A 27,506-nucleotide genomic window follows, 5' to 3' on the forward strand; every position below is an offset into this window, starting at 1 on the left:
ATGATCAGCATGGTCACCGTGGACCGTTGGAGGAAGATTCGACCTGCTGCTAGCCCTGCCTTTGCCTCAGGGAGGCTCCGCAAGGTGGCCATCTGTGGACTCATTTGGCAAGGGAGTGGATGTGTGCAAGCTGCATTGAGAGGAAGAACTGGAAGATAGTCATAGCAGCTGCAGAGATGATCTGTTGCAGTGGCAGAATGGGCCAAGGGAAGGGAGTCGATACTGCCAGAGGATTGCGTGGCGGGGTGGTGGGATAAAATTTGCAGGCATAGCATGGAGCCAGTAGCCATCGGTAATTGGATCTCCCTGGGCCTAGCTCTTCGCTGAGGCTAATAATGATAATGGTGATTTCTGGCTGCACCAGAGAGGGTGAGAAAAAATGTTGGGCGACACAATGTGGCATCTACAAGGGAGTTTTTTCCAACACTGTATGGTTCCACATTTGGGCCTTGGGCTACAAAACACCACATTCATCATCTGGTAGTTTGCCTCCACTGATCTCTTTCTGCTCCCCCTATGTGCTGCCCTGCATACATACACAGACCCATCATCATCATCATCATCATCATCATCATCATCATCAGCCTAGTTACGCCCACTGCAGGGCAAAGGCCTCTCCCATACTTCTCCAACTACCCCGGTCATGTACTAATTGTGGCCATGTTGTCCCTGCAAACGTCTTAATGTCATCCGCCCACCTAACTTTCTAACTTTCTGCCACCCCCTGCTACGCTTCCCTTCCCTTGGAATCCAGTCCGTAACCCATAATGACCATCGGTTATCTTCCCTCCTCATTACATGTCCGGCCCATGCCCATTTCTTTTTCTTGATTTCAACTAAGATGTCGTTTACCCGCGTTTGTTGCCTCACCCAATCTGCTCTTTTCTTATCCCTTAATGTCACACCCATCATTCTTCTTTCCATAGCTCGTTGCGTCGTCCTCAATTTCAGCAGAACCCTTTTCGTAAGTCTCCAGGTTTCTGCCCCATATGTGAGTACTGGTAACACACAGCTGTTATACACTTTCCTTTTGAGGGATAGTGGCATCCTGCTGTTCATGATTTGAGAATGCCTGCCAAACGCACCCCAGCCCATTCTTATTCTTCTGGTTATTTCAGTCTCATGATCCGGATCCGTGGTCACTACCTGCCCTAAGTAGATGTAGTCCCTTACCCCTTCCAGTGCTTCGCTAACTATCGTAAACTGCTGTTCTCTTCCGAGCCTGTTAAACATTACTTTAGTTTTCTGCAGATTAATTTTCAGACCCACCCTTCTGCTTTGCCTCTCCAGGTCAGTGAGCATGCATTGCAATTGGTCTCCTGAGTTACTAAGCAAGGCAATATCATCAGCGAATCGCAAGTTGCTAAGGTATTCTCCATCAACTTTTATCCCCAATTCTTCCCACTCCAGGCCTCTGAATACCTCCTGTAAACATGCTGTGAATAGCATTGGAGATATCGTATCTCCCTGTCTGACGCCTTTCTTTATAGGGATTTTGTTGCTTTCTTTGTGGAGGACTACGGTGGCTGTGGAGCCGCTATAGATATCTTCCAGTATCTTTACATATGGCTCATCTACACCCTGATTCCGTAATGCCTCCATGACTGCTGAGGTTTCGACTGAATCAAACGCTTTCTCGTAATCAATGAAAGCTATATATAACGGTTGGTTATATTCTGCACATTTCTCTATCACTTGATTGATAGTGTGAATATGGTCTATTGTTGAGTAGCCTTTACGGAATCCTGCCTGGTCCTTTGGTTGACAGAAGTCTAAGGTGTTCCTGATTCTATTTGCGATTACCTTAGTAAATACTTTGTAGGCAACGGACAGTAAGCTGATCGGTCTATAATTTTTCAAGTCTTTGGCGTCGCCTTTCTTATGGATTAGGGTTATGTTAGCGTTCTTCCAAGATTCCGGTACGCTCGAGGTTATGAGGCATTGCGTATACAGGGTGGCCAGTTTCTCTAGAACAATCTGACCACCATCCTTCAACAAATCTGCTGTTACCTGATCCTCCCCAGCTGCCTTCCCCCTTTGCATAGCTCCTAAGGCTTTCTTTACTTCTTCTGGCGTTACCTGGGGGATTTCGAATTCCTCTAGGCTATTCTCTCTTCCGCTATCGTCGTGGGTGCCACTGGTACTATATAAATCTCTATAGAACTCCTCAGCCACTTGAACTATCTCATCCATATTAGTAACGATATTGCCGGCTTTGTCTCTTAACGCACACATCTGATTCTTGCCTATTCCTAGTTTCTTCTTCACTGTTTTTAGGCTTCCTCCGTTCCTGAGAGCCTGTTCAATTCTATCCATATTATAGTTCCTGATGTCCGCTGTCTTACGCTTGTTGATTAACTTAGAAAGTTCTGCCAGTTCTATTCTAGCTGTAGGGTTAGAGGCTTTCATACATTGGCGTTTCTTGATCAGATCTTTCGTCTCCTGCGATAGCTTACTGGTTTCCTGTCTAACGGAGTTACCACCGACTTCTATTGCGCACTCCTTAATGGTTCCCATGAGATAGTCGTTCATTGCTTCAACACTAAGGTCCTCTTCCTGAGTTAAAGCCGAATACCTGTTCTGTAGCTTGATCCGGCATTCCTCTAGTTTCCCTCTTACCGCTAACTCATTGATTGGCTTCTTGTGTACCAGTTTCTTCCGTTCCCTCCTCAAGTCTAGGCTAATTCGAGTTCTTACCATCCTATGGTCACTGCAGCGTACCTTGCCGAGTACGTCTACATCTTGTATGATGCCAGGGTTCGCGCAGAGTATGAAGTCGATTTCATTTCTAGTCTCACCATTCGGGCTCCTCCACGTCCACTTTCGACTAACCCGCTTGCGGAAAAAGGTGTTCATTATCCGCATATTATTCTGTTCTGCAAACTCTACTAATAATTCTCCTCTGCTATTCCTAGAGCCTATGCCATATTCCCCCACTGACTTGTCTCCAGCCTGCTTCTTGCCTACCCTGGCATTGAAGTCGCCCATCAGTATAGTGTATTTTGTTTTGACTTTACCCATCGCCGATTCCACGTCTTCATAAAAGCTTTCGACTTCCTGGTCATCATGACTGCATGTAGGGGCATAGACTTGTACCACCTTCAATTTGTACCTCTTATTAAGTTTCACAACAAGACCTGCCACCCTCTCGTTAATGCTATAGAATTCCTGTATGTTCCCAGCTATTTCCTTATTAATCAGGAATCCGACTCCTAGTTCTCGTCTCTCCGCTAAGCCCCTGTAACACAGTACATGCCCGCTTTTTAGCACTGTATATGCTTCTTTTGTCCTCCTAACCTCACTGAGCCCTATTATATCCCATTTACTACCCTCTAATTCCTCCAATAACACTGCTAGACTCGCCTCACTAGATAGCGTTCTAACGTTAAACGTTGCCAGGTTCAGATTCCAATGGCGGCCTGTCCTTTCCTTTCCTTTTAAAGCAGTGGCTTTCTTGTGGAACCTTAGATGGTTTTCTTGGGTGGGCAATCTGACCTTGGAGCAGCGCACTAAGCTCGCAGCTAACATGACCATTGCTGCTGCCAAAAACAAAGCAGTACAGATAAGGAGGTGTGAGCAAAAGAGAAAAGTAAAAAAAAAAACATCATGCCATCATCACTTTAACGTCATCCTGCTGTCATGATCACTCCAATAACACATCGCCACAACTCGTCATGCGGCAGGGATGTTTCAGAGGTGCCGAGCTGTGACAGAAAGTTGAACATCTAGCTGAGTTCTCCTCTATCAAAGTATTATGCAGATACCATGCACTATGGGAATCGATGTAAGCAAAGCTTTCTGTGCTGTTTGCTTTGATGGACGACAATTAGCAATGATGTTAACGGTGAATATTTAATTTTTTCAACGTTTTGTCCGACACCAGAGTGGTGAGTTGATGTTAAACGTTACCTTGCGTGCATGACTGCTGTTTGTCTGCGTAGTACACAGAACACACAGGGGGAGGGGTTTGCTTGCAGCATTGTTGTGTGTCATACTTCATAAACTCTGAGAGGGTTGAGCATATTCAATGCCTCACATGGCACATTGCATCGTGGTAGAAGTATTACACTTTAATCGAATTCTGGGGCTGTATGCACGAAAACCATAATCAAGTTATGAGGCAGGCCATAGTGGTGCACTCCGGATTTATTTTGGCACCGTAGTGTTCTTTAACATGTACCTCAATCAAAGTGCTCGAGCGGTTTTTATTTTGCACCCTCGAAATGCGGCTGCCTTGGTCAAATCTGCGACCTCGAGCAATGCCATAGCCGGAAAGCTATCGCGGTGGGCACAGAAGTTTTTATTTGACGTACAACTGCTTCCGTTGTGTCACCTAGACCCTGCAGTGCGCTTCAATTAATGCGGCTCTGCTTCTGCACGCCTTGCCTAAGGTGTCAGATAGACATATTTGCATGGTTTAATTTTTCAGAAGTAGCAGAAACGCACCGTACCGTACCTTGAACTTAAGTTTATCCAGCGTTTCCTTGCCTTCTCACGTCACCTTTTCCCTATCCCCCCACCCGCTTGTGTTTGTATGGGAACTGTCAGCAAAGAGCGGCAAGGCTGTTATTCACTCATTTTGCGACCACGTCGGTTCTACCAATTCCCTGCTCCCTCTCCTCCCTCCTCTCTTCCATTTGCACTAGCTTCCCTCTGGACTTGCACGTTGGTAGAAAGGTAAGTGCTTGGGGGGAGTCACGGATAATTACAGCTGTCAAAAGGCTAATGTGGCGCCGGCCCGAGAGCTCCAGAGGGCATTGTGCAAATTCGACGTGGTGCGGTCCAAACAAGTTCCTCGCGTCGCTTTTCTTCTCTGCCACACTTCTTCCATGTATATAGACATTCTGAAACATCCCACAAGGCAGTGTGCTGGACAGCAGCAACTACAGCAGCAACAGCAGGAGTGGGAAAGTCAAAGGAAAAGGCAAAGAAAGCTTCGTTTAAAGAAATTCAGTGCCCTTCCACTCTGTGAATAAAAATGACCAGCGAAGCTGTGTATGTGGGCCTTTAATGTCGAACTGCACCTCCATCACGGGTCAGCCTGGTATTGCACTATCTTTGGGATCGGCCCGCATATGGGAAGTGCCTGACGCCTGCTTCACCTCCGCCATGGGTCAGCCCGGCATTGCAATATCTTCGGAATTGGCTCACGTATGGGGAGTGCTTAACAGTTGCTTCACCTCCGCAGCGGGCCGGCCTGGTATTGCACTATCTTCGGTATCGACCCACATATGGGGATTGCTTAATGCCCACTTCACCTCCGCCGCAGGTTGGCCCGGCGTTGCTCTTTGAGACTGGCCCATGTATGGGGAGTGCTTAACACCCACTTCTCCGCCACGGGTCAGCCCAGCGTTGCAATATCTTCAGGATCGGCCCACGTATGAAAAATAGTTGGTCTATGTCCACAGAGACGAGATCCGCCAGAACCTAGCCATAAACAGCTTTGCTGTAAAACTGAACTATTGCCTGGGAGTTGGGTATGGGGCACGGGCCTGAAAAGCTTAGTGGTGCTAAGCAGCTTTGCAGGTAAATACCAATAGCATACTGCCAAGTCTCTTTCTCTGAGACAGTCGCTTGAAAACGGATCCCCTGTTTATGTGTCTTAGCCAAAAAACAGTTCCAAGGTTAGGGATTTGCCCTTCTTGAGGTAAGATGAAACGTCATTTCGTGCATCTTTCATGTAGGCCCGCACGTGTCGCTGAATGACGAGTGGCGCTGCCATTTGTGAGCGCAAGTTCTGTCTCTACTTGTGTCCGTGTCGTCATGCCTAGCTCTTCCTAACGCGAATGCTTGGAAGTACCACCAGATAAAGGAAATTCTGCAAGTCACATATTTCAGTACAAAACTCGTATGATTCCATGGATGTGTAAACTTATATTTGAGTAAAGTTGACTCATAAGACTGTCATCATCATCATCAGCCTGGTTACGCCCACTGCAGGGTAAAGGCGTCTCCCATAATTCTCCAACTACCCCGGTCTTGTACTAATTGTGGCCATGTTGTCCCTGCAAACGTCTTAATGTCATCCGCCCACCTAACTTTCTAACTTTCTGCCGCCCCCTGCTACGCTTCCCTTCCCTTGGAATCCAGTCCGTAACCCATAATGACCATCGGTTATCTTCCCTCCTCATTACATGTCCGGCCCATGCCCATTTCTTTTTCTTGATTTCAACTAAGATGTCATTTACCTGCGTTTGTTCCCTCACCCAATCTGCTCTTTTCTTATCCCTTAACGTTACACCCATCATTCTTCTTTCCATAGCTCGTTGCGTCGTCCTCAATTTCAGAAGAACCCTTTTCGTAAGCCTTCAGGTTTCTGCCCCATACGTGAGTACTGGTAAAATACAGCTGTTATACACTTTTCTCTTGAGGGATAGTGGCAACCTGCTGTTCATGATCGGAGAATGCCTGCCAAAGGCACCCCAGCCCATTCTTATTCTTCTGGTTATTTCAGTCTCGTGATCCGTATCCGTGATCACTACCTGCCCTAAGTAGATGTATTCCCTTACCACTTCCAGTGCCTCGCTACCTATCGGAAACTGCTGTTCTCTTCCGAGACTGTTAAACATTACTTTAGTTTTCTGCAGATTAATTTTCAGACACACCCTTCTGCTTTGCCTCTCCAGGTCAGTGAGCATGCATTGCAATTGGTCCCCTGAGTTACTGAGCAAGGCAATATCATCAGCGAATCGCAAGTTGCTAAGGTATTCTCCATCAACTTTTATCCCCAATTCTTCCCACTCCAGGTCTCTGAATACCTCTTGTAAACATGCTGTGAATAGCATTGGAGAGATCGTATCTCCCTGTCTGACGCCTTTCTTCATTGGGATTTTGTTGTTTTCTTTATGGAGGACTACGGTGGCTGTGGAGCAGCTATAGATATCTTCCAGTATTTTTACATATGGCTCATCTACACCCTGATTCCGTAATTCCTCCACGACTGCTGAGGTTTCGACTGAATCAAACGCTTTTTCGTAATCAATGAAGGCTATATACAAGGGCTGGTTATATTCCGCACATTTCTCTATCACCTGATTGATAGTGTGAATATGGTCTATTGTTGGGTAGCCTTTACGGAATCCTGCCTGGTCCTTTGGTTGACAGAAGTCTAAGGTGTTCCTGATTCTATTTGTGATTACCTTAGTAAATACTTTGTAGGCAACGGACAGTAAGCTGATCGGTCTATAATTTTTCAAGTTTTTGGTGTCCCCTTTCTTATGGATTAGGATTATGTTAGTGTTCTTCCAAGATTCCGGTACGTTTGAGGTCATGAGACATTGTGTATATAGGGTGGCCAGTCTTTCTAGGACAATTTTCCCACCATCCTTCAACAAATCTGCTGTTACCTGATCTTCCCCAGCTGCCTTGCCCCTTTGCATAGCTCCCAAGGCGTTCTTTACTTCTTCCGGCGTTACTTGAGGGATCTCAAGTTCCTCTGGACTATTCTCTCTCACGTTATCGTCGTGGGTGTTACTGGTACTGTATAAATCTCTATAGAACTCCTCAGCCACTTGAACTATCTCATCCATATTAGTAACGATATTGCCGGCTTTGTCTCTTAATGCATACATCTGATTCTTGCCTATTCCTAGTTTCTTCTTCACTGCTTTTAGGCTTCCTCCGTTTCTGGGCGCATGTTCATTTCTATCCATATTATACTTCCCTATGTCAACTGTCTTTTGCTTGTTGATTAACTTGGAAAGTTCTGCCAGTTCTATTCTAGCTGTAGGGTTAGAGGCTTTCATACATTGGCGTTTCTTGATCAGATCTTTCGTCTCCTGCGATAGCTTACTGATATCCTGTCTAACAGAGTTGCCACCAACTTCTATTGCAGACTCCTTAATGATGCCCATAAGATTGTCGTTCATTGCTTCAACACTAAGGTCCTCTTCCTGAGTTAAAGCCGAATACCTGTTCTGTAGCTTGATCCGGAATTCCTCTAGTTTCCCTCTTACCGCTAATTCATTGATTGGCTTCTTATGTACCAGTTTCTTCCGTTCCCTCCTGAAGTTTAGGCTAATTCGAGTTCTTACCATCCTATGGTCACTGCAGCGCACCTTGCCGAGCACGTCTACATCTTGTATGATGCCAGTGTTAGCGCAGAATATTAAGTCTATTTCATTTCTAGTCTCGCCATTCGGGCTCCTCCACGTCCACTTTCGGCTAGCCCGTTTGCGGAAGAAGGTATTCATTATCCGCGTATTATTCCGTTCTGCAAACTCTACTAATAACTCTCCCCTGCTATTCCTAGTGTCTATGCCATATTCCCCCACTGACTTGTCTCCAGCCTGCTTCTTGCCTACCCTGGCATTGAAGTCGCCCATCAGTATAGTGTATTTTGTTTTGACTTTACCCATTGCTGATTCCACGTCTTCATAGAATCTTTCAACTTGCTGGTCATCATGACTTGATGTAGGGGCGTAGACCTGTACAACCTTCATTTTGTACCTCTTATTAAGTTTCACAACAAGACCTGCCACCCTCTCGTTAATGCTATAGAATTGCTGTGTGTTACCAGCTATATTCTTTTAATCAGGAATCCGACTCCTAGTTCTCGTCTCTCCGCTAAACCCCGGTAGCACAGTACGTGTCCGCTTTTTAGCACTGTATATGCTTCTTTGGTCCTCCTAACCTCACTGAGCCCTATTATATCCGATTTACTACCCTCTAATTCTTCCAATAACACTGCTAGAGTCGCCTCACTAGATAACGTTCTAACGTGAAACATTGCCAGGTTCAGATTCCAATGGCGGCCTGTCCGGAGCCAGGGATTCTTGGCACCCTCTGCTGCCTCACAGATCTGACCGCCGCTGTAGTCAGTTGCTTCGCGACTGCTGGGGACTGAGGGCCGGGGTTTGATTGTTGTATTCATATAGGAGGTAGTGGCCAAGTACTGCACCAGGGTGGCCAATCCTGCTCTGGTGAGAGAGTGCGTTACCAGTTCTGGTCACCGGGATCAGGCCGCACTCCAGACTATACTACTCTTGAACTGTATGTGCTCGCTCAAGTCTAAATATTTAATTACACCTTGCTTAAACTCCTTCTACACATCTAGTAGCCTGCCGTGAACCTAAGTTCACTGTCATTGTAATAAATTGCGAACTAAGTGACTGTTAGTTAATTGGGACATCAGCTTGGCCAATTTCCAAGCCCTAATCCTTATATGCTGTGTGCTTTCGCCCTAGATGAATGAACTCATTCAAGACTGCGCCGAAATCTTGATGCAGCACTTGCTGAAAGTTGCTGAAGGTGGAAAAGAGCTGAGCGCTAAAGAGAGCAGTTTTGAGGGAGATGCTGAGACGGGGTTTTGCAGGTTCTTTGGGCATTATACGTTGGATGTCATTGCAAGGTGTGCCTTTGGGACAAAACTCAATTCCCACACTGATCAAACCAATGAGTTTGTTTCCAAAACAAGGACAGCCTTCAATGTGAAGGTTACACTGCCAGTTATCTCATTCTGTAGGTACTGAAGTGAATGCATATATAGGGTGCACAATTTAATCAAAGTGATTCTTTTATTGTGCAGTTTACATCTGTGGACTGTTTCCAATCATTATGAAGCTGCTAAAGCTGCGTTTCTTTGGCTCTGATGCATTTATGTTCTTCAAAAGTGTCTGCTCGAATATTATTGACAAAAGGAAACTGTCTTCAGAGGTAAGTCCTTGTTGTCACTGCATGCAATAACTTGTGTACAGATGCAGTTTCATTGCTGTGTGATCTGCATTCTCGCATTGCTAAAAAAATAAGGGCACCTTGGCCTGGAAGATTTTAGCATTGTGCATATTATAGGTAGCACCTTGTCAAACAAAGACATAAGTGCAGCCGTACGATTTATAGTTGAGACTCCAGCATAGCCAGAATTGTAGGACCATGTGCCCTTTTAGATATCTGTCTGTTTTTCAACGAAATCCTTGGTTTATAGGCTGTGCTTTCTTTCCCTTCATCTATGTTAGTTCGCGCTGCCTCCATCAAGGATAAGAATTATGTCAGGAATTGCATGTTCCGTGCTCGCAGTGCATTTTTGTCTTATGCGTGCTACGTACTTTGTTTCTTACTTAGCAGGCAATGCTGTGAAAGGTGCCCGAGCAGAGTGGTCATAGGAATCTCGCTTAGTGTCTTTTCCCGAGGGGTTGCTTTTGGTTTGCAACAGCTTCTGCAGAACAAATACTTCATATATTACAACTTCTCGATATGAGATTACATCAAGTTATGTATTATTTGTGCCTCTTTGTGCTGCTTAGTGTGCGACGTAATACATTTTAGTTGCAAGCGTAAGTGGTGCGCTGTGGTTGCTGCGTGCCACTCCAGCTTGTTCGGTTGCAAATATCCTCAGATCTGTGATGTCTACCATACATTTAATATGTCATATTTGTGACATAAACGTGTAACATTTAATTGTTACATCAAATTACACGACACCATGGGTTGGCAGACTTACTTTTGAGTTGACCTGCTCAGACTTGGACCAACCCATAATTCTGAGTCCGATTGAGCCTGGCTGAGTAAAATTATGACAAGTCTGAATAAGTCGTGTTTATGTTGTCCACCTATGCAGGACACATGCCTACCTATATCTGTTACATGTAGTGCACTGTATTTTGGTCGCGAATGTGAGCACTGAGAGGTCTCTCTAGCCTTTGTAGCATTGCCTGCTATACATTAAATGGAGTATCTTGTGTGTTTATTGACTTTGTTTACTTTCACATTGGCATTGTCTAGAAACGTTACACACTTTCTGTCGAGGCGAAAATGTTGTTAATAGGAAAACTAGCCAGTGCTGCAAAAATCTGCGTGGAATTGCACTGTGTGGATGCTTTCTTTCACAATGTATGAGTAATGTTATGACCTATTTATACATCTACAATGTAGAGATGTAAACTACATATGTAACTAGCGACAGATGTAAACTAGCATGTTAAAAATATTCCTTTGAATACACAGTGAAACTATGTTTTTCACTCATCTTTACTGCTCCTCTTTTGCAGCTGTTGTTTATTGATGCGGAAAAATATTGCTCTTCTTCTGTGCAGAAACACCACGACTTCTTGCAGTTAATGGTTGGTGCACAAGGTGGTGGCCTTTGGGGCAGCAGCGAAGTATCGCAGGACGCTGAAGGCAAATTATACAACCTAGGCACAGAGCGAGCTGTTGAACAGACTGCCGACTTAAAAGGTTGGCAACATGTTACACTGGAAAATTTCTTAGTTTATTGTGGTTTCTTTAAAATATCTTGCTTGATCACGAGTGTTAACTGTAAATTTTGAGTATGTTTAGTGACTGCCATTGGACTTCATGGCTTCGCAACGTTTAACCTTAACTGGGCAGTATAGCTGCCTTGCTTGACTCACTTGACAGACCTGCCCTTCAGTAAAGGTGAACTTGTCCAGCTTGAAAAGTTTTATTCTTTTTTATTATTTTTATGCTGTGAAAAACTTGGAGCGCTCGTCACATAAGTAAAACAATAACAAAGAGGAGAACAGTGATAAAAAGAAAGGAGAGGTGGGGCAAAGTGCAGTTTTAATGTTTTACTTGTTATCAAAGAAGAAAGTTGGTGATGGGCCAACTGCAACAGCAGTTAAAAGCTTGAAACTGGGCACAGAGAAAGAAAAAAGCTCTTTACTAGAAGGCAGACATTTTTGCTGGCGTGCCCATTTTTCGTATGTCCATCCTTGCCATTATGCATACAATGACCATCGTTATCTATGCTATCATGTCATTAAACCACCAGTTCACTTGCATAACTGAGGAATAATTACAGAAAAACAGCATAAATTTTTTTCCTACAGAAAATTGACACTGCTGCTAATCTGCACGAAAATATCACGCTTGTTGTTCTTCAGGCCATACGTTGTTAGTAGTTGCAAAAGAATTTAGGCAGATGCAACACCAATTCCAGAATCCATGTGAAGTGAAGTTTCAGTGAGAGAGAGAGAGAGCAGAATTTATTGAGGAAACAAAGAAAGTCCTCTGGCATGTTGCTCTTCTTTGCACAGGTAAGGAAAAGAGAAAGAAAAGCTACGGGTATGAGGATTGATTCTGAGGGCAGACAGTAAGGAAGGACTATAGACATGACGTTCTTGTCCAAAGGGCCTATTCACAGTCCTAAATTTAAGGCTGTTTTAAATAAAAATTCTGAGAGAGCCTTGATCGCTCGATTTGTTGATATCATGTCCGGTCAAGGGCCCTATAATGTTTATTGCTCAACAGCCTGTTAATCGATGCTAACAAAGAGGTCAATGTCCATTCGTTGGATGCAATGTAAATATAGCCTTAGTTTGTGCAGGAGAATCACGTGGCTACTTGGGATGCCACACCGCACCCTAAATGTTTTATCTGGATAGAGACTACACTTCAACATTTGTGGCAATTTTCTTGTGCCCGGTGTCTTGGTGTCCCTTTTTGCGTAACCTTGGTGGGAAATAATTGCAGTCTAGCCTTGAGAATGGCATGGCGACAAGCATGCTGCCTGAATACGGGCCCTGGGCTCTTATTTACGAACAGCTCTTGCACCAGAGTTGTTCGTAAGATAAAACTTCAGCCAATCCTGACGCTGGACATATTATTAGGGAAGCTGGCCAGCCAATGGCAAAGAGCACACTTACTCATGAAACGCTTTGTGAATTCGGCCTCCGGATTCTATTCAGAAGAAATGCAGACAAGCATTAAGGAGAGTAAGGACAGGCACAGTGCTGGCACCTATGAGGCCGGCGCTCTTTTCTAAAGGCATGGCTTCTTGGCATAGCAGGCCGGACATATGTGCAGATTGCTGTTTAAGGTGCAACATTGAAAAGTGAGCCGATGTTTTCCACCTTGATTATAGGATTGTACTGCCTTTACCCAGCACCGACGCGAGATCATAAGTAGGCTGCTCGCAGCCCTCCATCCCGCAAGCCGCCAGCAATGCAAGAGGTCAAGAGGGTCGATAGGTCAATAGAGGTCAATACATGTAGCACAGACGAGGGGTTTTGGACTCTCGTAGAATCTTTCTCTGAGATATCTTTGTCTGTGCAATTTTAACTTGCCCCTTTCCTAGTTCCCCTCCTATCTCCCATTCCTCTTCAGATTTTCATCACCAAGAGGGCAGGTCTTACCCGGTTATTATAAATAAAACATTTTCAGCAAACCTAGGATAGCAGGCTTTGATTTAAAGATCACATTGTGGAAGCGCATATCAGAAGGACTGTGTCATTTCTATTGCACCTAATTCAATTTAGATACCAGTGCGATCAAAAGCCACCACCTAGCTAGAAAGTGCTTCTTTATATTAACAATCATACATAGCTCTCTGACCTGCGGAGCACTATTTAAGAATCACCAATTTCAAACACTCGTGAGTGAAATACTAACATGCCTATCCCACATTGAGATACCCCATTGAGGTTTTCAGTTTTCAGTTCACTTCTGATTTAATACCCTGATGAGGAGACTGGCCGATTCAATAAATAGATATGAATGAATGGTTTACAGGCATGATGCTGTAAAGAATATTGTTTGTTCCTTGCATTATTAAAGTTGGGCTTTGCTGTGTTTGCTGTTTGTGCCATCAGATGACATTATGGTCATAACTTGATGACTATTAAAGAGAGCCTCATGTCGTTCCATTGGCTGTGCAATCTATATATATATATATATATATATATATATATATATATATATATATATATATATATATATATATATATATATATATGTATATATATATATATATATATATATATATATATATATATATATATCTTAACGTTGCTTACAGCTTTAAATGAAGATGAAGCCCTGGCGCAGTGCGTTACTTTCTTCATTGCGGGACACGACACAACCTATTCAGTCATTGCACACACTGCATATCTCCTAGCTCTGCACCCTGAAGTCCAGCAGAGACTGAAGGGAGAAGTGGATGATTGCTTCAAGAGATGCGTAAGGCGTTTTCCTTTTCTACTGTAGCAACTGCTGCAGTAAGCAGACCAAGGATGCTTGTACCCAGAGTGTAAGGTTGATCATACGTGTTTACTACTTCGTTTACATCTTCATGTAAAGACTCGGAACGACATTCTGCTTGAAATATGTTGCTATGAAAGTAAACATAGCAGATTTGTCACAAATCCTGTCAATGGCAGTTTCATTTGCTTGTGGCTTATGTGCGTCATGTTTTATTGATGCACATGGTTGTCAGTTATGCCACAGTCAGTGTATAAATGAGAAAATTGTGAAGCTGTGGCTGAAAGCTGCTGTGCGGCACTGGACTCTTAATGCTGGCACACATTCACATGACAAATGTACAACTTGTGGTCACATTTCACAGATTCAGAAATTTCTTAATGACTTCTGCTGTTGTGTAGCAGTGGCTTTGTGTGCCTTTACAAGAGCAGAGCAGCAATGGTTGTAAACTCCAAAAGAATTAATTGGTTTTCCTACTTTTTTTTACAGGGTGGCGAGCCTTCATTTGACGATATTTCTAAACTTAAGTATTTGTACTGGGTTATCTCGGAACGTTTGAGACTACCCACCAGCTGTTCGGTGAGCGCAGAATTGATTGCTTGGTATTCAGGCGATGCCGTAGCACGCAATAATTCATGAGAGTTCTTTAGGATGGGCTACAATGGTTAATCTTCTGTTTTAATTGGTTAATAACATTACTATTTGCAAACACATTACCCATTGTTCTCATAATATCTATAGCCAGCACACCATGTTATAACTTATTTGCTCTTGTTTTTATTGAGGATTGTTGTGCCCAAGAGCATGTATAAAATGTCTGAAGTGAAACCATATTATTTACTTTTAGTGAAATTACAGTATTTTCGTGTACGTAAACATTACCTACATGTACAAACATTACAGCAACAACAAAAGAAAGCTTTTGCGGTAATGACTGTACACTTTATATCTATATGAGTGCGTAAAAATTCAGTATATTCTTTCACACTGTGCTGTGTGCTCTTGTGCTGGGCTTAACCAGAATATGAGTAATTTCACTTCATTTTTGTCTGGATCACAGTCAGTTTATAACTACAGTAGCAAACACAAAAGTGTAGACTTTGTCAAAACTATGCAGGCTGCCACACGTGTGGCCAGAGCAGATGATAGGGGCACTGTGTAGCAGTGTATGTGAGGAGGAGAAAGGATGCTGCTTGGTGCAGGCGAACCTAGCCTTCCAAAAGTTGGCGGCAATCGCTCTGTGTGAACACCACCTGTCAAACACAATACGGTCTGAAACACGTCGCAGTCCAGCTAACACGAATCATGGAAAACAAGTTGACATGGAGCCTAATGCGTTGTGCGTTTTCCAAACCATGATGACCCGCACGGCTCACCATTCACTTTCCTAACCTGGATTCCAACAGAGGAGCTTTAGGAGAAACTCAAGCACCTCTATCCTAAATATCCAATGTCCTCGCGGGAACAAAATATCGCATGCATTTGAGTCAGGTGCGATCTTACGCTTCAGTTCATCTCTCTACACCTTACATTAGGCTTCAAATTCGGGACATCAGTATGTAATGTTCAATGTAACCAAGAGCCTGACAATCCACACACAACGATGATGTGCCAAGTGCTGTCTTGCACTGCTGGTGGGATTGAAGGACTTAAGAGAACTGATGTTGCTCGCCTATGTCACATTCGTACAGAGTAAGCACAAACTCCAGCTTGGCAGCATTTGTGTCAATGGTGCTTTTAATATGATAGCATCATAGGCAAATCTCACACACTTCGGGTGCCTGCCTGATGAAAAATGCAGGCTGATCTCAAAGGTAGCGTAATCTAACACAGCCTCTCAAAGTGCTAGCTGTCACGAGGGAATAATGTGAGAAACTGGCACACTATGCACATGCCAGATATTTCAGAGAGCATGAGAAAAGCATGCATGCGATCGCAGCCTAATGGTTAAAGCACTGAGCTGCTCTGCTGGAAGATAGAGGCTCAATCCGATCATTGGTGACGCATTTTTTTTATAGCATATATAGGTAGACTTTGCCCAATTTGGAAGTATCTAACAGAAAGCTCAAGGTCTGTTAAACACGCATGAGCACATCGCGGTGTGTACGAAATCGTAAAAAGTGATATGCTGTATTTAAATGTCACTTTGATAAATGAGAGTGTGCAAGGTCGCTTGTGATGCAAGCGCACACATCTGTCGAAGTGTCACAACCTAAGTGTGTTAGAGAGAGTTAGTGATCTCTAGTTCTGGCCTAGTTCTTTTGAGATGAGGGTATAGAGAATGAGGATCACATAGTGATGCTCTCACTACCTGCAAGTATCATAGCCACAATGGATGTGCCACAGGAAGTGCAGTACTGCTGTCACCTTATGCTTTCTGGTAAAGGTGCTGTAGTCTCCAGGAACAGCAAAGCATGAGACAAGTGCTAAGCTGTACTTGCCATACTTTGCCTTGCTCCACCAAACTTTACTTCCATGGTCAAACATGTTGGATGAATGGCAATGGACACTCCATTTCCCTTTGTAAAATTGTGACCGCTGCTTTATTTTGCTCCAGCTTGTTTTCAAGCTCACCTAGATATCTGCATCTCCAGAAAGTGAAAATGAAGTGTAACTACATAAAATTATTTGCAACATTTCGAACAATAGTTTTCTTAGAGTTGCCGATACTTTAACTATACTTGCCTTGGCGACAGAACACAGCAAGCTTCATTTCTCTCAGTGCTTTGATAGCCATGTGCTAGGAACCTGTGCCAGAAAACACCGCCTGGATTAAGGAAAAAAGCGCCAGTAATATGTATAAACAGATTCCACCATTTTTGACCATGTAAGCAGCATGAAGAGAAGTCTAGTAAACTCCTGGTAATACCTGCTATGCAGTTCCTCACTGTTTACATAACCCAGAGCTGAGCAAAGGTGCTTCAGCATGTATACTTCTCTGCTTATAAGCACATGCTTCTATAAAGTAAGATGGCTGTCACAGTTTCGCACTGGAATATTGAACATGCCTGGCTTCAACCACCGGGCCAGCTGAACTCACTTTGTACCGTGACCCACACTTCCTCTAGAGCGTCCAACATGATTATACTATGGGTACATTTGATTCGCCTGCACCACCTGAACTAGTTCACAAGGTGCTGCACTCTGCCATTCGTTTCAGTCATGTAGCAGTGGTGCCCGCTGTTTGTTTCAAAAGGTGCAGGAAAGGTGCAGGGCTGATTCATGATATTGCAGCATTCACTCCACTGTCGGTGCCGACTTGGTGCAGGCGTACAGGTGCGAAGCGGCGGCGTAGCAGACGACGCAGCACACGGGAGCGAGCACCGTTAAAACCCCACTTACACACATCTGATGTGTCTGCGCAAGTGTGGCGTGTATTTATGCCCCAGAAGCCGATCATACCTGTAGTTCAGGACCTCTCAACCTTACACACTTCATGCACATTAGTCTGAGATAACATACTGCCTGCACTGCGTCTGCACCTTTGCTTTCGTTTCGAGCGTCTTGCTTGGCCTGCACCTCAGAAATCAAGCTGCACAATTTCTTAACATCTTGTGAACCGCCATGAACTGGTTCACAATGGCGCAGGCGAGTTGAACAGACACTATATATGCTATCCATCAGAAAAGTGGCATCACTCTTCTTTGCCTTCTCGATGTAAGCAAGTGCTGGCAACGGAAATGCAGCCATATGCTCTGTGTGGGAGTGTGCGTGGTTTTGACAAAGGCACATTTAGTTCTTCATTGTTCCTCAGTGCTTATCGCACATTGAAGCTTTGCTTATTAACTGATGGGGTTCATATATTCGAAAGCATTCACATAACTCTGAGTTGACATAGTTATTGTGCAAAACTAGCTGTGCACTTTATTTTTGACCAAAAGCGTGTTTTTTTTTGTAATATACCTGGAATGTCATGCATATTGCTTTACATCAGTATTGTTGTATGAGCAAGGGATTCATGCGAAATGTGCTTTTTCTTCCCCCTGACTTTCCACAAAGCATTGAGAGGACGGCTTGTGAAGATGTCACTTTGGGTGGCACTGGTTTCAAGCTTCCAAAAGAGTGCATTCTGGCGATACCGATTTTTGCGATGCATCATGACCTCGAGTACTTTCCAGATCCTGAGAAGTTTGATCCTAAACGGTAATATTTATGTGCTTACACTACCTGCATAACGGGGTTTACATGAGGGGTGAGTTAGGGTGCAGAAAAATTTTTTCAGTTTGCTCGACATCCATTCTAGTAAGGTGCTTTACCATGAGGCAGGTGTTGACCAACACAAAAGGAACATGTTTCATAGCTGCACGTAGCTTCGGCACGCAGTAAAACAATGCCTTAGTGGAAGACACTTGGTGGTACCACTTTTGAATTTGGGAAGCCTGTAAAATGAAAAATCATGAATAAGTGAGAGTAATAGATAGTGGCAGCAAGTAAGTAAATCTAGTCAATAGTGAACTTAAAAAAAAAAAGTCGCAGCCATGCCCGAAAGGCGAAGCATCAATTGCGATAGCAAATTAGTGGACAGCTAGCTATACTAAGGAAGGATAGTAGTTTTATTGGCTGTATATACTCTTAAACAAAGGCATACTTAGTAAATTAACAAGCATAATGTCACGCCCACACAAGCGAACAAGAACACATCTCACTCGATGACCACGGAAACTCACCGTCGGGACGCTGGAGTGAGCAGGTGCAGCAGCAGCAGCGAGAAAATTGACCTTCGTGCTGCTTCTTGCATCGATGTGAACTAAGCTGTGAAAACAGTGCACGGCAGACTCTGTCCCCATCACAGATGGATTTCAAGCTGCAGCGGCCCAGAGTAGAACGCACCCCCTACCCTACCCCCGGATCCTTGAGCGCAATGGAAGACGGTGCACTTCCTCCTTGCTTTCCTCGCTTGCGTGCGTGAGATTTAGCCACGATCGCTGGCTCACCCTCGCACGCTTTCACTCGCACACATAGCACACGGTACACGGCGATGATTTTATCGCCCCTGGACTTCATACGGAACCTCAAGGTGACGGCGGAAATGCACCTGGAGTGTCCGTATAATTGCTATTGCAATAAAAGGTCGTCTCCAAAACTAATTAAAAGGAACAGCCCGACAATCCTTGTGGTTTTATGCAGCTAAGGACCCCAATCCGAAAAGAGGTAAATTACCTGACAATGACACCTTTAGTGTGAAAAGGGTGTTTCCTTTCAGTTGCGTTTTTCTGCGATATCATATTTGAGTTTGAGTTTATTTAACCACATGGTACATGATAAATGTGCATTTGTGGTTGGGTGCGATGGGAGAAAGTCTGCATAAAAGCAGCTTGATGGGCCCTGTCACCCATTGTTTTTATTCCACTGAACAAATCTTATTTGCTTCACCTACCGTTGTTGTTTAGTGGCTATGGTGTTTCGCTGCTAAGCAAGAGGTCGCGAGATCGAATCCAGGCCACAGCGGCCGCATTTTGATAGGGGCATGTTAAAAATCCCCAGGTAGTTCAGATTAATCCGGAGTGCCCCACTACAGCATACCTCATAATCAGATCGTGGTTCTGGCTCATAAAAACCCCGGAATTCAATTCTTATTTGTTTCGTATCTGCAGAATGATTACACACTTTTATTTTCAATTTTACACATGTCATTGTGTCCACCTGTAATTCTGAACGAGGCAAATGCGTTATTGTTTTTTTCCATGCACTGGTTCAACACTGCCAGTAAGGCGAGTTTAGCTGGTGTCGATAATAGTGTCACGTGGTGGTGACGTTGAAGAACACAGTAGCAAATACTGCTGTGAAAGAAAAAACTAACTTTTATTGGGCGAACCTGTGCCCACAAAAACAGGCTACACTTATAGCACAACGATAGCGGCGAACATGGTCGGCGATCGTCGAAAATCTGATCAGAGGGTCAAGCGCGTCGGCTTTTATACAGCAGTCATCGAATGTTCCAGAATAATCGTTGGGACCCGCATGCCTTCTACAAAGTTCTACACCATTCGTGTCAAGCGATGAAATCAGATAACACAAGGTTCGGCGACAACAGACAGCGGATAGAAGCATCGATAACTTTCCAGAAACTTCGGATACATGCAGGCGCGTCCCGCGCTGTGCGATAACATTTCTTAGGCGGAAAAACATGTCGCCCGATAAAGACAAGTACACGTGTCAATACCCCCCTCTTAAAAAGCATCGACCCGATGCTGCAAACAAACGAAAGTAATAAATAAGCACTCGTAGCAACGAAAAAAGCAAATATAAGGAAAGTTCGTTAGCATCCGTAAAACGGTTTAAGACGCACCACGTGGACCACATGAGGTCGTGCGCGACGTCGCTGTGAATGCGAAATGCCGTCTGGCACGACCTCATAGTCCAGAGCGCCAATACGTCGGATGACCTTGTAGGGTCCGAAATAGCGTCGCAATAGTTTCTCACTCAGTCCTCATCGGCGTATCGGGGTCCATACCCAAACACGGTCGCCGGGCTGGTACTCGACGAAGCGTCGTCGGAGGTTGTAGTGTCGGCTGTCGGTACGCTGCTGGTTTTTGATCCGCAGACGGGCGAGCCCTCGGGCTTCTTCGGCGCGCTGTAGATAGGTAGCGACGTCAAGATTCTCTTCGTCAGTTACGTGCGGCAGCATGGCGTCGAGCGTTGTCGTCGGGTTCCTGCCGTAAACCAACTTGAACGGCGTGATCTGTGTTGTTTCTTGCACCGCCGTGTTGTAAGCGAATGTTACGTACGGCAGGACGGCATCCCAGGTCTTGTGTTGGACGTCGACGTACATTGCTAGCATGTCGGCGAGGGTCTTATTTAGCCGCTCCGTAAGACCATTCGTCTGTGGATGGTAGGCAGTTGTCCTCCTGTGCCTTGTCTGACTGTATTGCAGAATGGCCTGGGTGAGCTCCGCTGTAAAGGCCGTTCCTCTGTCGGTGATGAGGACTTCTGGGGCGCCATGTCGCAGCAGGATGTTTTCGACAAAGAATTTCGCTACTTCGGCGGCGCTACCTTTCGGCAGTGCTTTAGTTTCAGCGAAGCGGGTGAGGTAGTCCGTCGCCACGACGATCCACTTATTTCCGGTTATTGACGTCGGAAAGGGTCCCAGCAAGTCCATCCCGATCTGCTGGAATGGTCGGCAAGGAGGCTCGATTGGCTGTAGTAATCCGGCTGGCCTTGTCGGCGGTGTCTTGCGTCGCTGACAGTCTCGGCATGTTCTGCCGTAACGGGTGACTTCGGCGGTCAGGCGCGGCCAATAATACCTTTCCTGTATCCTCTACAGCGTCCGGGAGAATCCAAGGTGCCCAGCGGTTGGATCGTCGTGTAGGGCGTGCAATACTTCTCGACGCAGTCCTGACGGGACAACAAGAAGGTAGTTGGCGCGCACTGGTGAGAAGTTCTTCTTTACGAGTAGGTTGTTTTCAAGCGAAAACGAAGATAATCCTCGCTTAAATGCCCTAGGGACAACGTCAGTGTGCCCTTCCAAATACTCGATGAGGTTTTTCAACTTCGGGTCTGCTCGCTGCTGTTCAGCGAAGTCTTCTGCGCTTAAAATGCCGAGGAAGGCGTCGTCATCTTCGTCATCTTGCGGCGGCGAGTCAGTGGGGGCGCGTGATAGGCAATCGGCATCAGAGTGTTTTCGTCCGGACTTATAGGTTACAGTGATATCATATTCTTGCAGACTTAGGCTCCACCGCGCCAGCCGTCTTGAAGGATCCTTTAAATTCGCTAGCCAACACAAAGCGTGATGGTCACTGATGACTTTGAATGGCCTGCCATATACGTACGGGAGAAATTTCGCTATAGCCCAAACGATGGCGAGGCATTCTTTTTCGGTTGTAGAATAACTGCCTTCCGCTTTTGACAACGACCGGCTAGCGTAAGCTATCACGTGTTCATGACCATCTTTTCTCTGGACTAGCATGGCACCGAGGCCTAGGCTACTGGCGTCAGTGTGGATTTCGGTATCGGCGTGCTCGTCGAAGTGCGCAAGTACGGGCGGCGACTGCATGCGTCGTTTTAGTTCTTGAAATGCGTCGGCCTGCGGCGTTTCCCACTTGAACTCGACGTCACATTTAGTTAGCTGTGTCAGCGGCTCAGCGATACGTGAAAAGTCCTTGACAAATCGCCTGTAGTAGGCACACATGCCAAGAAATCTACGCATTGCCTTCTTGTCGATGGGCTGCGGGAACTTTGCGATGGCAGCTGTCTTCTGCGGGTCGGGGCGAACTCCATACTTGCTGATGACGTGGCCTAGGAACAGAAGCTCATCGTAAGTGAAGCGGCATTTTTCCGGCTTCAGAGTAGGCCCTGACGACTCGATGGCCTCTAGTACTGTGGCAAGCCGCTTGAGGTGATCGTCGAACTTTTCGGCGAAGACGACGACGTCATCCAAGTAAACGAGACAGGTCTGCCACTTCAATCCTGCTAACACCGTGTCCATGACGCACTGGAACGTTGCAGGCGCCGAGCACAGTCCGAATGGCATAGCCTTGAACTCGTAGAGGCCGTCTGGGGTGATGAAGGCCGTCTTTTCGCGATCCCTTTCGTCGACTTCTGTTTGCCAATAGCCAGACTTGAGGTCCATCGACGAGAAGTATTTAGCGTTGCAGAGCCGATCCAATGCGTCGTCTATTGGTGGGAGGGGGTATACGTCCTTTTTCGTGATCTTGTTCAGACGACGATAATCGACGCAGAAACGTAGGGTTCCGTCCTTTTTCTTTACCAGGACAACAGGGGATGCCCACGGGCTTTTAGACGGCTGGATGATGTCGTTGCGCAGCATTTCGTCGACTTGTTCTCTTATAGCTGCACGTTCTCGCGGCGAAACTCGGTAAGGGCTCTGGCGGAGCAGTCGAGCGCACTCCTCGGTGATTGATTATGCGATGCTTGGCGACTGGCGTTTGTCGAATCCTCGATGACGTCGAAAAGCAGCCTTTGTATCGTTGGAGCAGACTTCTGAGCTGCTGTTGCTTAATCACGGGGAGACTTGGATTAATGTCGTAGTCTGGTTCGGGAACCATGGTCGTCGGGGTAGATGCGGCGGAATCCGAGAGGACAAACCCATTACTGGTTTCCAGAATTTCCTCGATGTACGCGATCGTCGTGCCCTTGTTGATGTGCTTGAACTCCTGGCTGAAGTTTGTCAGCAACACTTCAGTTTTCCCTCCATGCAGTCGAGCGATCCCTCTCGCGACGCAAATTTCACGGTCTAGCAGTAGACGTTGGTCACCCTCGATGACGCCTTCTACGTCGGCAGGCGTTTTGGTGCCTACGGATTTGACAATGCTGGAGCGAGGCGGGATGCTGACTTGATCTTCGAGCACACTTAAGGCATGGTGACTACTAGAGCTCTCCGGCGGTATCGCTCGATCTTCCGACAGCGTTATGGACTTCGACTTCAGGTCAATGATTGCGCCGTGTTGGTTCAGGAAGTCCATGCCGAGAATGACGTCTCGCGAACGCTGTTCGAGGATAACGAAGGTGGCAGGGTAAGTCCGGTCATGAACGGTAATTCTTGCCGTGCAGATTCCAGTCGGCGTAATGAGGTGTCCTCCAGCGGTCCGAATTTGGGGACCCTCCCATGCAGTCTTAACCTTCCTCAACTGGGCGGCGATGTGTCCACTCATTACGGAGTAATCGGCCCCTGTGTCGACTAAGGCAGCGACTGCATGGCCGTCGAGAAGCACGTCGAGGTCGGTGGTTCTTTGTCTGGCGTTGCAGTTGGGTCTTGGCGTCGGATCACGGCTGCGTCGTGTTGAACTCAAGCTGGAACGTCGCGTCGTCAAGTCGTCTTTCGTCGGAGTAGTCTTGGCCTCCCGACTTCTTCGGGACTGCGGCGTGTCGTCATTAGGTCGTCGAGATGGTTTATTCGTCGTCTTCGTCGGCGGCGGAGGATCTTCGTCAGTTCGACGAACAGCAACCGCACCTCCATCGGTTGCTGCTTTTAGTTTTCCGGATATGGGCTGGGCCGGTGTATGGTCGGCGCTGCGGCGACAGGTAGCGGCCTGGTGACGGCGAACGGGACGGTCGTCGAGGGCTCCATTGAGTAGCGGCGAGGTAGTCGGCGATGTCACGTGGGCGCTCTCCAAGCTGTGGACGCGGCGCGTTGACGGCGAACCATCTCAGTCCCAAGTCGCGGTATGGGCATCGGCGATACACATGGCCGGCTTCTCCGAAGTGATAGCAGAGCGGGCGGGGGTCGGGGGCTCGCCAAATGTCTGTCTTCCTCGGGTAGCTGCGCTGGGCGACGGGTGGGCGTGCTGGCGGCGGCGGCGGTGGTTGACGGAATTGCGGCGTTGCAGGGCCCTGGAGTGGTGGCGGAGGGGGACCTTGACGGCGTGCGACGGCGGCGTATGTCATCGCTTCTGGCTGGGGATGCGGTAATTGTGGTTGCAGCTCGGGAACTCCGAGCGATCGGTGCACCTCTTCTTTCACGATGTCGGCGATCGAAGCCACTTGGGGCTGCGACGAAGGCAGGACCTTGCGCAGTTCTTCGCGCACAATGGCCCTGATGGTCTCCTGATGGTCACCGGAATCCAGTCCTTGGATGGCGTACTGCGGCGTGAGCCCCTGGCGGTTATATTGCCGGGTGCGCATCTCCAGAGTTTTCTCGATCGTCGATGCCTCTGCAGAAAACTCAGCTACGGTCTTCGGCGGGTTACGAATAAGTCCTGCGAAAAGTTCTTGCTTGACGCCCCGCATCAGGAAGCGGACTTTTTTCTCCTCTGACAGTTCTGGGTCGGCGTGCCGGAAAAGACGGGCCATCTCCTCCGTGAAGATGGCGATCGTCTCGTTTGGCAGCTGCACTCTAGTTTCTTGTAGTGCTTGAGCTCGCTCTTTTCGCACGACGCAAGTAAACGTTTGCAAGAAGCCGCTTCGGAACAGGTCCCACGTCGTTAAGTTAGCTTCTCGATTCTCGAACCAGGTCCTGGCGGTGTCTTCCAGTGCGAAATAGACATGCCACAGCTTGTCGTCGCTGTCCCAACTGTTAAACGTTGCGACCCTCTCGTACGTCTCGAGCCAGGTTTCCGGGTCCTCGAATGTTGATCCGCGGAACGTCGGAGGTTCCCTGGGCTGCTGCAGCACGATGGGGGACGCTGGGGCTGCCATTGGGGTTGCCTTGTCCACAATCTTCTTGGTCTTCTCAGGTAGAAGTCCGTGCTCCGGGGGCAGCTGTTGAAGACGGCGGCTTGCTCGATGCTCCGGGACTACGTTGGTGTTCTCTTTGCGGTCCGGGCTTGGATCACGGCTTGTCGGGGGCGTCCGGTACATGAACGAAAAGCACCTCCACCAGATGTCACGTGGTGGTGACGTTGAAGAACACAGTAGCAAATACTGTGAAAGACAAAACTAACTTTTATTGGGCGAACCTGTGCCCACAGAAACAGGCTACACTTATAGCACAACGATAGCGGCGAACACGGTCGGCGATCGTCGAAAATCTGATCAGCGGGTCAAGCGCGTCGGCTTTTATACAGCAGTCATCGAATGTTCCAGACTAATCGTTGGGACCCGCATGCCTTCTACAAAGTTCTACACCATTCGTGTCAAGCGATGAAATCAGATAGCACAAGGTTCGGCGACAACCGACAGCGCATAGAAGCATCGATAACTTTCCAGAAACTTCGGATACATGCAGGCGCGTCCCGCGCTGTGCGATAACATTTCTTAGGCGGCAAAACATGTCGCCCGATAAAGACAAGTACACGTGTCAATAGTGTATCCATTCTGTCCTCGCAGAGTGCAGCGTACTTCTCTTCAAACGTCCCCAGTGCATAGTAGCCGACCAGAGCGAACGGCACCAGCTCAGTTCGACCTTTTTTTGCCTCTTCTCTGAATAAAATGTCACTCACATGTAAGTGGATTGTTAATGAAGATCACAAGAACTGTGTCTTTGCCTGGGTGCTTTGTCAGTTTGTATTGCAACATTCTATATGTGCAGTTTCTGCAAATAGTTGCCATTTCTCATTTACTGACCAGCTTGAGTTTGGATTATGGTCAAATTGCAGGTTCAATGAAGATAATATTGGGTCAATACAACCGTACTCCTACCTGCCATTTGGTGCTGGACCAAGGAACTGCATTGGGACGAGATTTGCCCTGCATGTTGTGAAGACATACCTCTTCCATGTTGTACACAGTGTGGAGCTGGTGCGGACACAGAGCACACAAGTTAGTAATGCTGCTCTTCACTGTCCATAAAGAAACTGAAATTTGGAGGTTAACAAAGGAGCCTGAGAAGAAGTTAAGGACAGTGCAATGAGCAGGGATTGAAAAATGTTAGGTGCAAGTTAATAAACAGGAAGACACCGGCGTGTTTTAGAGAGCAGGCAGGAGTAGCCGGTATTAGTTGGCATTAGGAGGGGAAAAAACCATACAGATCCAACACACATGTTGGAATCAGTGGGAACGAAGCTTTGTGCAATGTTTGAGCACAAGTTTATCTGCATTCACTTGTCGACGTTGGTACACATGAACGAGTGTACAAGTTGTCTGAGTAATTTGTTTCTCATTGTTCCATTGGAATCTGAACCTGGCAACGTTTAACGTTAGAACGCTATCTAGTGAGGCGAGTCTAGCAGTATTATTGGAGGAATTAGAGGGTAGTAAATGGGATATAATAGGGCTCAGTGAGGTTAGGAGGACAAAAGAAGCATATACAGTGCTAAAAAGCGGGCATGTACTGTGTTACCGGGGCTTAGCGGAGAGGCGAGAACTAGGAGTCGGATTCCTGATTAATACGGAAATAGCTGGTAACATACAGGAATTTTATAGCATTAACGAGAGGGTGGCAGGTCTTGTTGTGAAACTTAATAAGAGGTACAAATTGAAGGTGGTACAAGTCTATGCCCCTACATGCAGTCATGATGACCAGGAAGTCGAAAGCTTTTATGAAGACGTGGAATCGGCGATGGGTAAAGTCAAAACAAAATACACTATACTGATGGGCGACTTCAATGCCAGGGTAGGCAAGAAGCAGGCTGGAGACAAGTCAGTGGGGGAATATGGCATAGGCTCTAGGAATAGCAGAGGAGAATTATTAGTAGAGTTTGCAGAACAGAATAATATGCGGATAATGAACACCTTTTTCCGCAAGCGGGTTAGTCGAAAGTGGACGTGGAGGAGCCCGAATGGTGAGACTAGAAATGAAATCGACTTCATACTCTGCGCGAACCCTGGCATCATACAAGATGTAGACGTACTCGGCAAGGTACGCTGCAGTGACCATAGGATGGTAAGAACTCGAATTAGCCTAGACTTGAGGAGGGAACGGAAGAAACTGGTACACAAGAAGCCAATCAATGAGTTAGCGGTAAGAGGGAAACTAGAGGAATGCCGGATCAAGCTACAGAACAGGTATTCGGCTTTAACTCAGGAAGAGGACCTTAGTGTTGAAGCAATGAACGACTATCTCATGGGAACCATTAAGGAGTGCGCAATAGAAGTCGGTGGTAACTCCGTTAGACAGGAAACCAGTAAGCTATCGCAGGAGACGAAAGATCTGATCAAGAAACGCCAATGTATGAAAGCCTCTAACCCTACAGCTAGAATAGAACTGGCAGAACTTTCTAAGTTAATCAACAAGC

The 27,506-nt window shown here is 46.4% G+C and overlaps 1 pseudogene; it reads left to right on the top strand.

Annotated features, from left to right (window-relative positions):
• Window positions 1–26,121, top strand: LOC142582123 (cytochrome P450 3A41-like; annotated as a pseudogene).
• The last annotated feature ends 1,385 nt before the right edge of the window (window positions 26,122–27,506 follow it).

The sequence above is a fragment of the Dermacentor variabilis genome, chromosome 5 (assembly GCF_050947875.1).
Source record: "Dermacentor variabilis isolate Ectoservices chromosome 5, ASM5094787v1, whole genome shotgun sequence".
In the NCBI taxonomy this organism is placed as follows: Eukaryota; Metazoa; Arthropoda; class Arachnida; order Ixodida; family Ixodidae; genus Dermacentor; species Dermacentor variabilis.